The sequence below is a fragment of the Sarcophilus harrisii genome, chromosome 1 (genome assembly GCF_902635505.1).
Source record: "Sarcophilus harrisii chromosome 1, mSarHar1.11, whole genome shotgun sequence".
In the NCBI taxonomy this organism is placed as follows: domain Eukaryota; kingdom Metazoa; phylum Chordata; class Mammalia; order Dasyuromorphia; family Dasyuridae; genus Sarcophilus; species Sarcophilus harrisii.
Window position 1 is genome coordinate 664,242,469 of NC_045426.1, and position 19,562 is coordinate 664,262,030.

Here is a 19,562-nt window from a genome sequence, read left to right on the forward strand (position 1 = left end):
CTGAGTACCTGCCTGCTAGTGTATTCTTCTTCTCCTCCTAATACTTTGTATCTATTTGCTATATTTATCTATATTAGCTCATAGATAAAGATGGATTTTTATATATGTTTGTCTCTTTGAGGACAAGGACTTTTGTTTTTGTATGCCCATCACCTAGTACAGTGCCTAGAACAAAGTAGGCACTTAATGATTGAATTCTTGTTGGTTAATCTTCAGATTCTCCACTCTCCCTGGCCCCTATATCCAATTTGTTGCCAGATAATGCCAATTTCACCTTTGTAATACCTCTTCTATCCATCCTTTTCTTTCTATTTGCACCATAATCCTAGTTCAGACATTTATTGCCTTCTGCTTGTGCTATTATAACTGTCTCCTAAATGGTATTCTTGTTTTTAGTGCACTCATTATTCTATTTTGTATATATTGGATATATGAAATATGTGTTTAAGATTTATATATATGTATGTGTGTATATTATATAATACTGACTCCTTCTGATTTTTCTGCCAAGCATATCCAATGTGTACCTTCTACTGCCTTGGGAATTTGACACCTCAAACTCAACTCGTCTAAACCTAGCTCTATCTTTTGGCTTCACTATTTTTGTTGTGGCACCATCCTCTGTTCAGTTTTATAACCTTTGACTCTTGTTTACCTTTGATAATCAGTCAGTTGCTAAATTCTATTGATTGCACCTCATAATTTATTATCCTGTGATCTCTCATATCTGTACCTTCTTTTCTATTTCTACTACAACTACTCTAGTATGGACCCTTATTACCATATGCCTAGACTATTGCAGTGGCCTTTCAGCAGAACTTCATATCTATATTCTTTCTGCTCCAACCTCTCCTATTCTTGATGTCATAATAATCAATTTATATATTGATTTAAGCATTTATTAAATTCCTGTTATATGCTGGGTGTTATCAAATGTTAAATGGTCCTTGAACTTATTGTTTTAAGTTGCCATGTTTTCTAGAAACATTGGACCCAGAGCCTGCAGGAGGCCCTGAATTTGTCAGAGATGAATTTACCCTCCCCATTCCATCTCCACCCTCTATGAGTTGACATAATGTTTTGTTTGCATTTCAGACTAAACTTCCCATGTGTCCTTGGGACAAGATATATATTGGAGAATCTGCACTAGGTTTGTGCAGCTGGGACCCATGTAGATAAGCAGACCATCTTATTTTCATAATCTAGTAGTTCCCAAGGAAACTGAATTTTTTGTTGTTGTTGTTGTTGTCACCTTACTCCTCTTCAGGAGGGGTTTTGTCCTTTTCCCACCTTTACTGCACCTTTCCATCTTCTCATGCCGCACTCCTTTAGGTAGAGATTAGGTATCTCCTTCCTCTGATCCTGTTAAGTAAGTGCAAACTTCTATATGGATTGTGAACTCTTTGTATGAGCAGAATAAATCAGAGGTCATTTCAGAGGGAAAATATTAAGGTTAAGGCAGGTTTCTTGCAGAAGGATGGACTTGAGCTGAAACTTGAGGGAAACCAGGAGGTGAAGATGAGGAAGGAGAACGTTTTAGTCATGGGAGCAGGTAGCCAGAGAAAATGCCCAGAATCAAAAACAAACAAACAAACAAACAAAAATTAGCAAAGAGGTCAGTGTAACTAGATTGCAGACATGTGGAGGGGGGGAGTGGAGGTAAGAAGTCTGGAAAGGGAAGAAGGAGCCAGATTATGAAGTAGTTTAAAAACCAAACACATGATTGAGTATATATTTGATTCTGGAGTTGATAATGAACCACTAGAGTTGATTGAATAAGAGTATGATATGATCATACCTATGCTTTAGAAAGAAAACTTTGACAGGTGGAGTGGTGAGAGGTTTGAGGCAGGAAAACTAAACAGAATGTTTTGTAATAGTTCCATCCTGCGTGGCAGTGTCAGAGGAATGAAGGGAAATGTATATGAATGATGTGACGAAGATGAAAAGGACATGACTTTAAAAATGATTGGTTATATAGGGTGAGAGAGATAGAGAAGAGTTGGGGATGACCCCCTAGGTTGTAATTATGGGTAATGAGGAGGATGGTGGTAACTTTGATAGTAATAAGGAAGTTAGGAAAAGGAAGATTCTAGGAGGCAAGGTAATGAGTTCAGATTTTGAGGTTATTGAGTTTAAGGCATCTATGAAACATTCAGTTCAAGATATCCAATATGCAAAAGGAATAAACTATATAAACATAAATAATTATGACAAAATAATAGCAATGAAAGAACATTTTAGAACAAATAAGATCAATGAATTAAGCATTCAATGAAATAGTCAGGAAAACAAACAACTGTAAAACATGTACAAAAGAAGAAAATTATAGAAAGAAACATGAAAGCAAACTATAGAAATAATAAAAATAATAACTATAAAAGACTAACAAAATCAGGTAGCTAATAGGACAAAGAAATCAAATCAGAAATAAAAAAATGAAGTGTATTCATAATGGTAAGTGAAGAGAAAAAAAAAAAATGATGCTGGACTTAGAATCAACCACTACTAACTATGTGCCCCTAGGCAAGTCTGTTCCCCACTCTCAGCCTTAGTTTCCTCACCTGTAAAATGGGGTTAATCATAGCACCTATTTTCCAGGGTTGTCATGAGGATCAAATGTGATAACATGTATAGTGCTTCGCAAATCTTAAAGCATTATATAAGTGCTAAATATGGTGATAATGAGGATGATGTAACATGAAAACTCCTCAGCCTGCCATTCAGACACCTGCACAATCTAGTGCCAGCTCAACTTTTTAGATTGATCTCCTGGCTCCTTTCTACTCAATATAAACTATATCCAAAATGTTCTATCCATTATGTCATTTTGTTACTTTCTTTGCTTTGAATATCCTCCTTTCTTTTATTGAATCCTTTCTTGCTGCACAAAAAGCCATTACATTAACAAACCACATATTCAGTCAGTTCTGAATCAGTGTACACCCACTTTGTTTCTAACTTCATTTTCTTCAGTTCTGTTTCTATTTCATTATGGAAGATCCATATCTGGAACTAAAACGTTAGAATTCAGATATAATGATTTCCATTGTCATGGGTAATAAAAATAGGTTGCTATAAGAATTGGTAGATTTGTTCTAGTTTTTATATTTTTATTTATCCTGTCACAGTTTTATCTATACTCTTGGCTTACTTGAGTCTTTAAGAGAAACTTTCTGAAGATTTATTTTCCTTTCTTGTACTCTTTTATGTTGTATGAGGAAATAGTTGCTTATAATCTCCCACTATTAACATTTTGGAAGTGACTATTCTAAGTCAGTGTTGTCTTTGCTTCCATGTATTTCTATTTGGCAAGGATGATAACTGGAAATTAGATTCTTAGCTGGAAAGTAATTCAAAGGCCCTCTAACCCGATCCATTTATTTAACAGGTGAAAAAACTGAACCCTACAGAAGTTAAATGACTCACCCAAAGATAAATTACTGATTGAGACATTTTCTGGAGTCTGCCCTGTTCATTGTGGCTGTTTACTCAATTTTAATGCCTTTTACTTATCCGTTTTCCATTTTCTGGAATCAGTAGCTTATTTGAGTAGGTTAAGCTGGAGCTGTTTTAACTTTCTTCTGTGTCTTTTCATCTTGAGGAACTTGAAGCCATCCTCAGTTTTTTCCTTAATCTTCATATTCAATTAATTGCTCCATCTTATCACGTGGATCTCCACATTATCTCCCAATTATACTCTTTTCTCCATTCACACAGCTTCTACTCTGTTTCTAGTCATCATCACCTGTAACATGAATTGTTGCAATATTCCTACTAATCCAAAGTGAACATATGCCTGATGCTTGTGTCCTTGACTGTCTTTCTACGTCAAGATACCATCACTGGACTGCATAGGCTTTGGATGAGGCAGATCAACTGAGCTGTAATGATGACTTTGGGAAAACTATTGTAATAGCTTTCTTCCTTCCTTCCTTCCTTCCTTCCTTCCTTCCTTCCTTCCTTCCTTCCTTCCTTCCTTCCTTCCTTCCTTCCTTCCTTTTACAAAATAGAATTTTATCTTAATAGTACACAATCTTTCTAATTACACATAAAGGTGCTTTTCTTTTTTCTTTATTAAAATAACTTTTAATTTTCAAAATACATGCAAATATAGTTTTTAACATCCACTCTTGCAAAACCTTTTGTTCCAAACTTTTCTTCCTCCCTTCTACCCCTAGATAGTAAGTAATACAATATAGATTAAACATGTGCAGTTCTTCTAAACATTTCCAAATTTGTCATGCTGCATAAGGGGAAAAATGAGAAAGAAAAAAACAAGCAAACAAACAACAATAATAAAAAAGATGAAAATACTATGTTGTGTTACACATTCAGTTCCCACAGTTCTCTCTCTGGATCCAGATGGCTCTTTTCATCATAAATCTATTGGCCTGACTCATTTCATTGTTGAAAACAGCCAAGTCATCACATAATCTTGTTCCTGTGTACAATGCTCTCTTGGTTCTACTCACTTCACTTAGCATCAGTTCATGTGAGTCTCTTTCTGAACTCAACCTGTTGATTATTTCTTAAGGAACAATAATATTCCATTACATTCAAATACCATAACTTATTCAGTCATTCCCCAACTGATGGACATCCACTCAGTTTCCTGTTCCTTGCCACTACAAAAAAGGCTGCTACACACATTTTTGTGCATGTAGATCCCTTTCCTTTTTTTATTATCTCTTTGGGTTGTAGACCCAGTAATGAGACTGCTGGATCAAAAGATATGTACAGTTTGATAGCCTTTTGTGCATAGTTTCAAATTGCTCTCCAGAATGGTTGGATCAGTATACAACTCTATCACCTAGTGTCCCATTTCCCCCACATCCCCTGCAACATTTATTATTATCATAAAGATGGTTTTCAACATTCATTTTTGTAAGATTTTGAGATTCAAAATTTTTCCCCCTCACTCCCTTATTTCCCTCTTCCCCCTCACTCCTTTACTTCCCCCTTCCCCAAGACAGGAAGCAATCTGATATAGGTTATGTAGATATATGTGTGTGTGTGTGTGTGTATACATATAAAATAATTTTGAACATATTTCCATTTGAGCCCCAAATTTGGGAAAGAAAAATAGAACAAAAGGGGGGGATCACAATAAAGAAGAAAAAAAATACAAATAAGGTGAAAATAGTATGTTTTGATCTGAATTCAGTATTCATAGTTCTTTTTCTAGATGTGATTGACATTTTTCATTCCATGTCTATTGAAATTGTTTTGGATCACTGTGTGGCTGAGAAGAGCTAAGTCTATTTTAGTTGATCAAATAATCTTGCTGTAACTGTGTACAATGTTTTGTTGGGTCTGCTTACTTCATTCAGCATCAGTTCATATAAGTCTTTCCAGGCTTTTCTGAAATCAGCCTGTACATCATTTCATTACATATTCCATTACATTCTTATAGCATAACTTATTTAGCCATTCCCCAATTCCTCAATTTCTAATTCCTTGCTACCATAAAAAAAAAAAAAAAACTGCTACATTTTTTGGACATGTGTGTCCTTTTCTTCTTTTATGATCTCTTTGGGATATATAGACCCAGTAGTGGTTGTTATAGCTTCTCAATTGTTTATGATCTATTCTCTCTTTTTAAAAATTTTCATGTCTGGTCTTTATTTTTAATTTTTTTCTGGTTGTACATGTACATTAACTTTTAAAATACCCATTTCTTGTTTGACTGTTTATTGAAGTCTTATTGTCATTCACTCACATTTGTTCATTTCTAATTTTTATTGTATTATTTTCTTCACTTTATCTTTTTTAGCTCCTTTTGTATTTGGCCAATTGAACTGAATTGTTTTGTTCATTTCATTTTTTTTCCATTTCACAAATAATATTTTTCATATTTCTTTTGTTCATCCTTCATTCTCATATTCTCTCTCTTTTTTTTTTTTTTGCTGAGGCAATGGGGTTAAGTGCCCAGGGTCACACAGCCAGGAAGTGTTAAGTGTCTGAGGTCAGATTTGAATTCAGGTCCTCCTGACTTCAGGGCTAATGCTCTATCAGTGCATTGCACCACCTATCTGCCCCTCATAACTATTTTGTAAGGAGTTATATACTTTTTGATTTGATTTCATCAAATCTATTTTGTTGGGAGTTATATACTTTTCTCATTTCATCAGATCTATTTTTCAAGGAGTTTTCTTCAGGTAATTTCTGTTTTTCCTTTTCCATATTCTCTTTCAAAGATCTCATTTCCTTTCCCCATTTTTCTTCTAATTCTTTTAAGATTCCTTTTTGAAATCTTCCAAGAAAGTCTTGTGAAATGGGGACCAGCTCATATCTCCTTTTGGGGCTTTATCTGGAGTTGATTTGCTTTCAGGAACCTCAGTATTTGAAGTCTATTCTTTCTCTCCATAAAAGCTGGTTATAGTGAGAGTTCTTTTTGGGTTTTTTTTGCCCTTTTTTTTTGGTTTGTTTGTTTTAAGGGTTGAGGTCTGCCCTTAACATAAAGGAGCTACAGCTGCTTTACTTTGCCCTGGGGCAGTTTTGCTGAATGACTTCCAGGGTTGGGTAATTGTAGCCAGGTCCTGCTTTCTTCTGGTGTTCAGTGGTTTATAATTTGCCTTTTGTAGCAAATCTGCTAAATCATCTGCTTGCAACCAGGACCTAGTGGCCTAAGATAGGCTCACAGAAGATTCCCAGGTGTGTGGAAGCTGCAGCGCTCTGACTCCCTGCTCCAACTCCTTGCCCTGTCTCCCTGTGCTGCAATCTGGGTTTGGCTGTCTGGGCTTGGCAGATTGTTCTCCTGCCCATTTCAAACAGACCTGTTCTGAAGTTCTTCCAAGGTAACTTTTTCTAGAACTGTGTTGTGCTCCAAATATTTGTGGATCCTTTGACTCCAGAACCAGTTTAGAGGCTTAATCTGCTGTTGGTTGGAGAGAAGGTCAAAGGTCACAGAAAGCCATGTCTGTTCTCTGCTGTCTTGGCTCCACCTCCCCAAACATATTTTTAATTTACATTCGATCTCCATAGTTCTCTTTCTGGATGCAGATGGTGTTTTCTATCCAAAGTTTCCTGAAATTTCCTTAGATCACTGAACCACTGAAAAGAACCAAGTCTTTTAAAGTTGATCATTGCACAATCGTACTCTTAACTGTGTACAATGTATTTCTGGTTCTGCTTGTTTGAATCAACATCAGTTTGTGTAAATCTTTTCAGGCCTTTCTAAAATTAGCCTGTTCATCTTTTTTAATAGAACAATTATATTCCATTATTTTCATATATCATAATCTATTCAGCCATTTCCCACTTAATGGACATCTACTCATTTTCCAATTCTTTGCCACCACAAAAAGCTGCTACAAATATTTTTGCACATGTGGGGGTCTCGGTCTCTCTCTCTCTCTCTCTCTCTCTCTCTCTCTGCTGAGGCAGTTGGGGTTAAGTGACTTGCTCAGGGTCACACAGCTAGGAAGTATTAAGTGTCTGAGGCCAGATTTGAACTTAATTTGTCCTGACTTAAGAGCTGGTGCTCTATCTACTGCACCATCTAACTGCTCCCTTTTTTCTCTTTTATGATCTCTTTGGGATATAGACCCAATAGTAGTTAAAATAGCTTCTCAATTGTTTATAGTCTATTCTCTCTTAATACAGCTGCCAAATTTATATTCCTAAGACTTTATCACTCATTATTCAAAAATCTTTAATGGATCCCTAGTATAGAAGAGAAAATTCTCAATCTGGAATTTTAAACCCTCCCCAACTACCTTTCTAGACTTATTTCATATTACTTCCTTTAATGCACTATATTCCAGTAAAATTAACCTCTGGCCTATTATTTACACATAGCATTTCATCTCTTGGCTCCATTCTTGATCTCCTTCCATATGTATAATGAATTTTGACTTAATAGAATCTCCAACTTCTTTCAGAACACAGCTCAAGTATACCTCCCACATGAAGTTTTTTCTGATTGGCCCAGGTGTAAACATTCTCTCCTTCTTGACATTTTATATTACCTTCAATGTATCTGTGTACTTACATCTCCCAGTAGAATGTAATCTTCTTGAGGACAGGACAAGATCACCCTACAGTGTTTTTCACAAAGAAGATGCTTAACAAATGTTTGATCAATTTATTAGAATAAAATCTTTGCTTTTTTTGCTAATTGGCATTTTGATTTTTGTATAATTAGTTGATGATTTGATTGGTTACAGATAATTGTTGCAGAAATGATTCCCACATCAATAACTAGTCATTCAGAAATAGTTTATTTTTTGTTTTTGTCACTATTAATGTTCATCATTGACCACTGCCTTTTTTCATGATAATTAGGTGGAAAGCTTCTGACTTTCTTTCACAAACTTTTGGCCTTTTTAGCTTCTTAATACAAAAGCATATTTTACAACATAACTGTACTTTTTAGCATCATTTCTTATGTTTACTTTTGCATTGTCACCAAATGTCAACATTTGCATTGATTTAATATTGTTGAGTTCTTCAGAGACTATCTCCTCTCATCCTCTGCAATAGGTAATCTTCATAAAAGTTGCTAATTTCTTTCTTGTAGTCTTTTTGCTGATGCTTACCAAGACTGTAAGGCAAAATAGCCATTTCAGGAAAGGTTGTGAATTATTTTTTTTGTGTGCCTGATGGAAAAAATTGACCCACCCTCTCTGTAAGGAGAACTTGTGAGTTGTCCTTCCATTTAGCTGCAATTTCCTTATGGGGTTTCTGGTTTCATTTATAGTAAAGAAGCCAATATTAATAATGACACAATATAAACCTTATATTTCAAATGCCAGTAGTGAAATTGATGTTTGTAAAAAATCATCAAATTGCAGAAGCTAAAGGAGGATGTGTGAAAACAGAAGGGAATTTATTTTCTTTTTTCAGAGGTTGAAATTCATGAAATTCATCCCATGGACTCCGTGTTACTGATAAGCCTTTTTGTACTTGGCGTCATAGGAACATAAACTGAGAGTTGGAAGGGACTTTACTGTTTATCAAGCCCAACCTTCTTGTTTTACAGAAGAGTAAATGGAAGCCTAGAGAAATTAGTGAGGTGACTCATCCAAGGACATACTGGTAGTAATTAGTAGAATGTTATTTGAACCTAGGACTTCTGATCCTCTGATGAATCTATCATTGGTTCTACATTTCTCATGGTACAGTCCCTTAGAGCTTCTAGTCAACAAGATAATCAAGCCTTTGCCTCCACACCATAATCAGGCATTAAAGGAGAGGTTTTTGGAGCTCATTGTTTGTTACATGTGGATACTACTTACTTCACTGGGTTGTTGTGAAGAAAACACTTTGCAAAACTTAAAACATCATTTAATTGCGAGCTATTTAATGACAGTAATAATAACTATTATTATTAAACACTCAGTAAATACTTCTTAAAGTTCCGGTTTAGGGTGCCAATTAGTTGGGTTTATGATTAATCTGGTATTACTGTAATGATAAAATTGTACTATTAGTTTTGCATTATTGCCAGTGAAAAATGAGGCATGTGGCATTATTTGGAACAGAGTATCAGTGTTTTGGGGAAAATAACCTTCACATGACCTTATTAACCCAGGGGTGCCTTGTTTCTGCTGTTTGTGTCCTTGGCTGCCCTCGTGCTGGACTACCTTAGGACAACATCACCGATCTGCTGTAGGCCCTGACCTGCCATAGGTCCTGCCCAAGGCAGGTAAATAGAGTTCTAGGGATGACCCTTGGAAAACCTGAACATTAAACCACTGCTATAAAGAGTAGACTTTCTCTCCCTGCTATAAACATAGGAGCTATTACTTGAATGGTGCTGGGGGAGGGGGTTGGGATTTGGGGGTTGGACTGGTTAACCAGATGGATTTGAAGTGACTTTCAGGAAATGTGTTTCTATTTCTACCTGAATTCACACATCAAATATCTCAGGGTAAATGCTAGATGATCAGGCTAACATTTATAATCCTGCAGTGTCAGGTTTGGCCGCAAGTCTACAGCTTACATTTTGCCTCAGAGAACAAATGTTCACTTCAGAGAGGACTATTAGGTATAGAGGTAAAAAGAAATGAACTCATTGGGGACTGACGAGTTCCTTAAAGGAACAGAAAAATTTGATTATTGTTTATTTTCTATTGTGATGAGCTGTAATGTCAGGCAAAAATGCAAGAAAGCAAACCTTTATTAAAATTATCTATAATGGGTGAAGCCAAGATTGTGAAGAAAAGCAGGGACTTGCCTAAAATCTTTTCAAAACATTTTAAATAATGCCATAAAACAAATTCTGAAGTGGCAGACCCTACAAAATGACAGGGTGAAATAATTTTCCAGCCCAGACAACTTAGGAGGCGTGCAGGAAAAATCTATCACATCAGGGTGAGAGTGGAGAGCAATCCAAAGCAGGTCACGCCAGAGCAGACCAGACTTCGGTAGACCAGGAGTAGGCCTTGGGAGCAGCAGTGGCTGTTTCCAGAGCTCTCAGCCTTACAGACAGTAAGAGGGTTGAACAAGGAGGTTACAGGGTCTCTTTGTTGGCACCAGGGACAGAACTCTTTTGCTTTGTGTATACTTGTATCTGGGTGGCAGTCCGAGGGCAAGGAGGAGTACTTGTACACTAGAGCTTGTGGCCACAGGAGAGCAGGGCAGAAAAGAGTGCTTGTAGTCATTCACAAGCTAGAGCACAGGCCAGGAGAGTAGTAAACACAAGCCTTCTTGGATCGTGTCACCTTTGAAGAACTAAAAATTTACAGATCCCTAGAAGTATTTTTGAAAATAGTTTCACAAAATTTCCAGAGCTTTGGACAATCTGTCCTCCACCCTGGAAGTAGAGCCCCATTTTAGCAGTGAGTAAAAATTCAAGAAACGGGCTAGAAAAATTAGCAAACAGAAAAAATTCTAACAATATAAAGTTACTGTGGTATCAAAACACAAACTCAGAAAAATATAACAAATTCAAAACTCCTATATCCAAATCCTCAAAGGAAAATATGAATTGATCTTAGGCCATGGAAGAGCTCAAAAATGATTTTTAAAATCAAGTAAAAGAAGTAGAAGAAAAATTGGGAAAAGAAATGTGAGTGATGCAAGAAAATAAATTTAAAAAGTCAACAGCTTAGTAAAGGATACATAGTCCACATGGCAAAAAAGTTACAAAAAGTCAATGAAGGGGAGAATGCCTTAAAAGCAGAATTGGCCAAATGTAAAAAGAGGCACAAAACCTCATTGAAGAAAATAATTATTTAAAAATTAGAATTTAGCAAGTATAAACTAATGACTACTAAACATCAAGAAACAATAAAACAAAATCTAAGGAAGGAAAAAAAAAACAGAAAACAATGTGAAATATCTCATTGAAAAAACTGACCTGGAAAATAAATCCAGGAGAGATTATTTAAAATTTTTTGGGCTACCTAAAAAAAAAAAAGCGCCTAAACATTATGTTTCAAGAAATTATCAAGGAAAACTTCCCTGATGTTGTAGAACCAAAGGGAAAAATGGAAATGGAAAGTATTCAAGAATCACCTCTTAAAAGAAATCTCAAAATGAAAACTCCCAGGAATATTATAGCCAAAATTTAAAGTTTCCAGGTAAAGGAGACTATATTGCAAGCAGCCAAAAGGAAACATTTCAAGTATTATGGAGCCACAATCAGGATAACACAAGATTTAGCAGCTTCCACATTAAAGGATCAGAGGACTTGGAATATGATATTCAGGAAGGCAAAGGAACTAAGATTACAACCAGCAAAATGAGTATAATCCTTCAGGGGGGAAAGGGATATTTAGTGAAACAAAATTTTCAAGCATTCCTGATGGAAAAAACTAATGCTTAATAGAAAATTTAACTTTCAAATCAAGAGAAACATAAAAAGGTAAACAGGAAAGGGAAATCATAAGGGACCTTTATAAGGTTAAACTATTTACAATCCTACATGGAAAGATGATACTTGTAACTGATAAGGACTTATTATTAGGGGATAGAAAAGCATTTTTAAAAGTATATATAGATGGGTTTTGATTTGAATGTAATGGGATAACTAAAAAATTAAGGGGTGAGAGAGAAATGCATTGGGAGAAGGGAAAAGGGAAAGGTAAAATGGGGGTAAATTATTTCACATAAAAGAAGCACAATACAGTTTTTTTTTTACAGTTGAGGGGGAGATGGGGGAGGTGGCTTGGCATGCTTGAACTTTATTCTCATTGCAGTTGGCTCAAAGAGGGGATAACATAGATGCTCAATTGATGATAGAAATCTAGCTTATAGAAAAGCAGGAGGAAAGGAATAAGACAATGGAAGCATATAGAAGGGAGGATGGATTGGGAGGTGGTAGAAGCATAAAGAAGAACTTTTGAGGAAAGACAGTGAAGGAGAATAAGCCTAAATAGAATAAATGGAGGAAATAGAATGGAGGTAAATACAGTTAGTAATCATAATTGTGAAAAAATTTTAGATGCATTTTCTCTGATGAAGGCCTTATCTCAACTATATAGAAAACTAAATAAAATTTCTAAAAATAAGAGTCATTCTCCAATTGATAAAGTTCAAAAAATATGTACAATCCATTCTCAAATGAACTTATCAAAGATATATTTGGCCATATTAAAAAATGCTCTAAATCATCATTGCTTGGAGAAATGCAAATTAAAATAATACTGAGGTACTCCCTCCTACTTATTAGATTGGCTAATAGGACAGACAAGGAAAATAAATGTTGTAGATGATATGGGAGAATTGAGACACTAATGAATTATTGCTGAAATTGTGAACTGATTCAATCATTATGTAAAGCAATTTGGAACTATCCCCTTTGACCTAACAATATCATTACTAACTCTATATCTCTTTTTTTTTATTTATTTAATAGCCTTTTATTTACAGGTTATATGTATGGGTAACTTTACAGCATTAACAATTGCCAAACCTCTTGTTCCAATTTTTCACCTCTTACCCTCCACCCCCCTCCCCAGATGGCAGGATGACCAGTAGATGTTAAATATATTAAAATATAAATTAGATACACAATAAGTATACATGACCAAACTGTTATTTTGCTGTACAAAAAGAATCAGACTCTGAAATATTGTACCATTAGCTTGTGAAGGAAATCAAAAATGCAGGTGGGCAAAAATATAGGAATTAGGAATTCAATGTAATGGTTTTTAGTCATCTCCCAGAGTTCTTTTTCTGGGCATAGCTAGTTCAGTTCATTACTGCTCCATTAGAAATGATTTGGTTGATCTCATTGCTGAGGATGGCCAGGTCCATCAGAACTGGTCATCATATAGTATTGTTGTTGAAGTATATAATGATCTCCTGGTCCTGCTCGTTTCACTCAGCATCAATTCGTGTAAGTCTCTCCAGGCCTTTCTGAAATCATTCTGTTGGTCATTTCTTACAGAATAATATTCCATAATATTCATATACCACAATTTATTCAGCCATTCTCCAACTGATGGGCATCCACTCAGTTTCCAGTTTCTAGCCACTACAAAGAGGGCTGCCACAAACATTCGTGCACATACAGGTCCTTTTCCCTTCTTTATGATCTTTTTGGGATATAAGCCCAGTGTAACACTGCTGGATCAAAGGGTAATGCACAGTTTGATAACTTTTTGAGCATAGTTCCAAACTACTCTCCAGAATGGTTGGATTAGTTCACAACTCACCAACAATGTATCAACTAACTCTATATCTCAAAAGAAAGTTTGTTTTTTTTAAAGGAAGAGGATTCCTGTGTGCAAAAATATCTAGAGCAGCTCTTTTCTGTTGGTAAATAATCGAAAATTGAAGGGATGTCCATCAATTGGCGATGACTAAACAAGTTGTGCCATATGATTATAATGGAATACTATTGTGATATCAGAAATGATGAGCTAGATGCTTTCAGAAAAACCTAATGCAAAGTGAAATGAGTAAAACCAGGAGAACCTTGTAACAGTAACAACAATATTGAAAAATGATTACTTGTAGATGATGTAGCATGATAGATATAAATGTAGTAGATGATACATTTTTCAATATTGTTCTCAGCAACATAATGATTCAAGACAACTCTGAAAGACTTGTGATGAAAAATGCTATGCATTGCTAGAGAAAGAACTGATGGAATCTGAATACAGATTTAAGCATACATTTAAGTTTTTCCTTATTTTTCTTAGGTTTTTATTTTGGTCTATATTTTGTTTTACAACACAACTAATATGGAAATAAGTCTAGTATGACTACATATGTAATATGTATTAAATTGCTTGCCTTTTCAGTGAGGGAAATGGGGAGAAAGGGAGAGAATTTGGAACTCCTTTTTCCCCCCTCCCTGAGGCTATTGGGGTTAAGTGACTTGCCCAAGGTCCCATAGCTAGGAAGTGTTTAGTGTGTGAGGTCACATTTGAACTCAGGTCCTTCTGACTTCAGGGCTGGTACTGGCACTCGGTTTTTTAAATCAATGTTGAAAATTGTTTTTATTTGTAATTGGAGGAAAATAAAATACTAAATGAAAACTTTAAAGAGAGAAATGATAAAATCTTACTTTTTCATCAAATAGTCATCACTTCTCTACTCAAAAATCATAATTTATTGCCTTCTGAGCAAAGTTGAATCTTTTTTCCTGACATTCAAGATCCTCAAAATTTTTGTTCAGTGTATGCAGTTAATGGAAGGGTGGTATATTTAGTTCATATTCTTCTTTTCCACTAACTCCATGCATAAAACTATCTGGACAACTCCTAACTCCCTCTGTCCCTCTCCTTTCATCGAAGATTTGCATTATTTTTTCTGGGTTTTGTCCCTTTGCTCAGTCTGTTAATTCCATATGCCTGAAATATTCTCTCTATCTTATCTTGTTGATGTATAAATTGTAATCATTTTCATTGTATCATTTTTGGAAGTTCTTATCATGAGCATTGCAGTACAGATAGATTATCCCTGATCAGCAACTACTTTCTTCCCCTGATCTCCCACAAACCTATTTCAACCTTCTAGTATATTTGTCATGTAATATTATTATTTGTCATGTCTATATTAGACCTTTGTTGTTGTATTGGTATTTCCCTCTACTACATGTAGTGTAAACTTCTTGAGGGCAGGGCTTAATGTCTTAACTTTGTCATTCTGCTTGGAACAAAGCTTTGCAGACTAGTGACTTAATACATTTTTTTTTAGTACTGCATTATATTGAGCACCTATTGTGTTCAGTTCTCAATGAGCACTATTGGTGATAGGAGCTTGTGATATCTACTGGAATATATAATTTGTACATTCTGTAAATAACAACAATAATAGCTAGCATTTGTATAATACTTTAAAGTTTGCAAAATGTTCCATAATTTTAATCTCATTTGTTCCTCATAACAACTCTGGGAGGTAGATGCTATTATAATCCTCATTTTATAGATGAGAAATTGAGGGAAGTAGAAGTTAAGTGAGTTGCCCAGAATCTAAGTGTGCCACCTCGATGTCACAGATATTGGCTGAGCAACTATGCTAAGAGGTCCAATATGATCTGGACAAAGTCAAAATCTAGACAAAATAGAAAAATTTGAGAGGGGTAATTTCAATGCTGCTTTGCTCCATTATGGCTTTTATGACCATTGGTGCATCATTTTTTCTCTCTGGCTTTCCATTTTCTGACCTTTAATTGTGTTCTTTCATTCTCTAATCACTTCTAGTTGGGGAAGATCAAGAGAAAACTTCATGAAGAAGTGGTGTCTAACCCATCTCTTGAAAGAGGGGGTTTTCAATAGGAAGAGCTGAGGGACCTATATTGCAGGCAAGGGAGGATGGCCTTCATTACTGCCTGGGGCCAGTGATACCTGATGAGATTCTGAAAGGGGAGGCATGATAAGAAAGAAAGTTGTACACATGGGTGCTCTACCACTTGGGATTGCTTCTTGGAGCTAATCATTCCAAGGGCCCAGAGCTGAGTGACCTCTCCTGTTTCTCTTCACCCCTCTCCCAACTTCTGTGCAGGTTTTACACTAGAGCTTGATAACTAGCATGTTGGTTACATCCTGTCCCATCCAGTCCTGGATAAGGACTCTTTGAGAATAAACATGGGGATAGGGAACTTGTGGCAGTAACCAAGTGGTCCTTGATTCATCAGTGTTGTCTTGTGTAATATATTGATTCAGTTTAAAATGACCATTGAAAAATGTTATGATTACAGCCTGGGGTTCTCATATTTAGTTCAGCTCAACAGACATTCTTTTAAGTGCCCACTGCCAGGGCCCCAGGAGGCTGTGCTAGCCCCCAGGAATACAAACCCCCAAATGAAGTCAGCTTTGTCTTCAGGGAGATTCCTGAACACACAGAGGACATGTAAGCGAGTAGTCTGCAAATCTGTAAAGGAGTATGAAGAGCGTGCCAAGCTTCTCCGGCCTTCCTGGTATCCTCTGTGCCTGCCACTGGCATGGTTATTTGCAGTATAACATCCATAGTAGCCCAGGTGCAGCTGGCACATTCACAAAATGCTTTAAGGTTTATTAACAGTCTTGAGAGGTGGGACAGATTATTCTCTTCATTTTGCAAAGGAGAAGACTGAAAGTTAGAGAGGTTAAGTTACTTTACCCATGTTCATATAGCTAGTACATTTCAGAGGCAGGATTGGATCTCTGATCCGATTTTGAGTCCAGCTCTCTTTCCACTAGTCCCCACAGGTCAGCTCTCCTCCTTAGAGCTGCAACCTTCACAGCTCCCAAAGAACAGCCCTCTGGAATCCTGTCAGCCACTGACTAATTGCCAATTGCCAGGAAAGCTCCTCCTCCCCCCACCTCCGCTTTTAACTCTCCTCCTCCTCTTCCTCTCCCCCTCGTGGGGGCAGGTGGGGGAGCTTTTTGTGGGTTGAATCTTACTTCCCTGAACTATTTGCCTAATTGCTATGGGAACAGTAATCTGTTTTCTGCCAACTAACTGGAGAGAGGTGGTAAGCATTATATATGAAAGCATAAGCTATAGATGGAATATGTCACACCTTCCCTATTCCCATCCCTTCCATCTAATGACTGCTGGAAGCCACCCTAGGGAATGATATAAGTGAATTGTCTTTTGGCTAGTTACTTCCAGTTTCTGGGAATTTTGGATGGCTTAAGAATAATCAATGGTGTGAGCTCTTGTTTTCCAGAAAGTCCAGAGCAGGGAGAAATCATAATGTGCATGCTGAGGACAGCTCCTTTTATTTTCTTTTCATTCTGAACTTCAATACCAAGTAAAATGTGCATTTCTATATATATACTAGAAGAGAAAAAGAGGATTATATGTGAAACTCAGAAGATGGATAGCGCTGGAGTCAAGAAGATCTGAGTTAAAACCAGATTCCTCAGGCACTATGTGTATGATCTGGACAAATCTCTTATTCTTTCCCAGCCTCAGTTTCCTCATCTGTAAAATGGGAATAATAATACATCTATCCTTACAGAGTTGTTGTGCAGATAAAGTGAGGCATATATGTATACTACTTTGAAGACTATAATGTGTTGTATACATGCTAGCTATTATTTAAAAATTTGTTGTATGCATATAAATATATAATAATTAATTATTCAAATTAGTTCCGCTTGTGGCTTTCAAATCTGTTCGTCTTTTTGCTTTTTTGGGGGCTTTCTTTCTGAGCATTTTTTAAAAGGTGTCTCAACCATCTTTCTTTGTTTTTCTTTTTCTGTCCTATCCCTGTTTCCCTCACCCTCTGATCCTAACTCCCCCCTTTAGGAAAAAGAAAAATAAAGTCCTTGTAATAAATATTTTTAGTCAGGTAAAAACAAATTTCCACATTTTCTATGTCAAGAGAAAGTTAGCATGTTTTTTTTCATCAGTCTTCTGAGATCATGATTGATGAAGGCATTGATCAGAGTTGTCAATTCTTTCAAAATTGTTTTTAAAACATTTTTAAATAATGTTACCTTTATTGTATATTCTCCTGTTTCTTCTCACTTCACAATGCATTAGTGCATATCAAGTCTTCCCAGATTGCTCAGAAACATTTCATTTTTTCCATTTCTTACAGTGTAATAATATTCTATTATACACATAAACCGTAGATTGTTTGGCTATTCCCCAATAAATGAACTCCTCTTAGATTTCTTTGCCTCAATGGGGGGGAAATGGCTTTTTTTCTTGAAGAGATGGTGCAGTATAGTGATACAGCTCTGAATTTGTACTCAGATCTCAGATCTGCTACTTTAATGTGAGCATGACTATGGTGAACGTCTCTCACTTTCTGGGCCTCAATTTCTCATCAGTAAAATGAGGTGATTGAACTAGATAATCTATGAGCCTTTCCATGAACATATTCTCATTACTGGATCCAGTGAGAACAAGAATGGTCCTTCTCTAATTTGACCTTTCATACGTAGTAGGATTAAAAATAGACATAGAGAGTAGAACCAAGAGAATATTGTACACAGCAACAAGAACATTATGTGATGATCAATTCTTATGGATGTGGCTCTTTTTAATAGTGAAGTGATTCAGGCCAGTTCTAATGGTCTTGTCATGGAGAGAGCCATTTGTACCCAGAGAGAGGACTGTGGGAACTGAGTGTGGATTGCAACATATTTTTTTGTTGTTGTTTGCTTGCTTTTTGTTTTCTTTCTTCTTTTTTCCTTTTTTATGTGATTTTTCTTGTGTAGTGGGATAATTGTGGAAATAAGTTTAGAAGAATTTCACATGTTTAACATAGATTACTTGCTGGCTAAGGAAGGGATGGGGGAAGAGAGAGAAAAAAAATCGGAACACAAGATTTTGCAAGGGTGAATGTTGAAAACTGTTCATATATTTTGAAAATAAAAAGCTTATAAAAATAGACTTATCAATACACATAATTTAATATTAGAACATGTTTCTTTAGTGCTTTATGATTGCAAAGTCTTTTTCACATATTTCATTTTATCATTCAAGTAGCTGTTGGTTAGTATTAATATTCTATCCAATTTTTTTGGTAGGAGAAATTGGAAACTCAGGTTATGACAGAGAGTGACTGAACTGTGTGTGTGTGTGTGTGTGTGTGTGTGTGTGTGTGTGTGTGTGTGTGGAGAGAGAGAACTCAGAAGTAAATTATCAGTACCTTTGATTTGTATTATCCATTATTGGATTATATAATCCTAATAGTTCAGTATTGCTTATATCTTTTGATGTGCTCTATGTTAATTTTTATTTATTGGAACAGTGTAATAGAAACCATGTGAGCCACTTAAAACCAAAAGCCTTAGCTCCAATACTTAGCAGCATTTTGACCTCTAAGTCTTGGATTTGTGATCCATAAAACAAGGATGCTGCTATTTATACTACCTCTCTCACAGAATCATGAAGAAAGTATTTTGTAAATCTTAGAGAAATATGAGTTGTCACTAACATCTTGTGAAGTAAACAGTTTGGGTATCATTTAATCACGTAACTTTGTCTGTTATAGACACCTCTTCCAGAGAACTACAGGGAGGCTGAGTGGTGACAGCGATCTGAGAGGTCCAGGCTGACATTCCAGACTGAAAGCAGTGGAAGAGTAGCTCCAACGTGGATCTCCTGACTCGTAAGTCTGCTGTCCTCTTTAACTTCTGGGCACCTCTCCTCTTGATAATCTAGTAGGATGGTAGTAGCTGTAATATTCCTACTCTTTGTTCTTGAGGAGGAAA

The 19,562-nt window shown here is 36.0% G+C and overlaps 1 protein-coding gene across 6 annotated transcripts in view; it reads left to right on the forward strand.

The window, feature by feature from the left end:
• GNG7 (G protein subunit gamma 7) overlaps window positions 1-19,562 on the forward strand; it is a 359,526-nt gene that overhangs the window by 94,917 nt on the left and 245,047 nt on the right. For all 6 annotated transcript variants that reach the window (XR_004231236.1, XR_004231234.1, XR_004231235.1 and 3 more), the window contains exon 3: window positions 19,343-19,459. The gene's annotated coding sequence lies outside the window, so the exon portion shown is untranslated. The remainder of the gene's footprint in view (window positions 1-19,342; window positions 19,460-19,562) is intronic.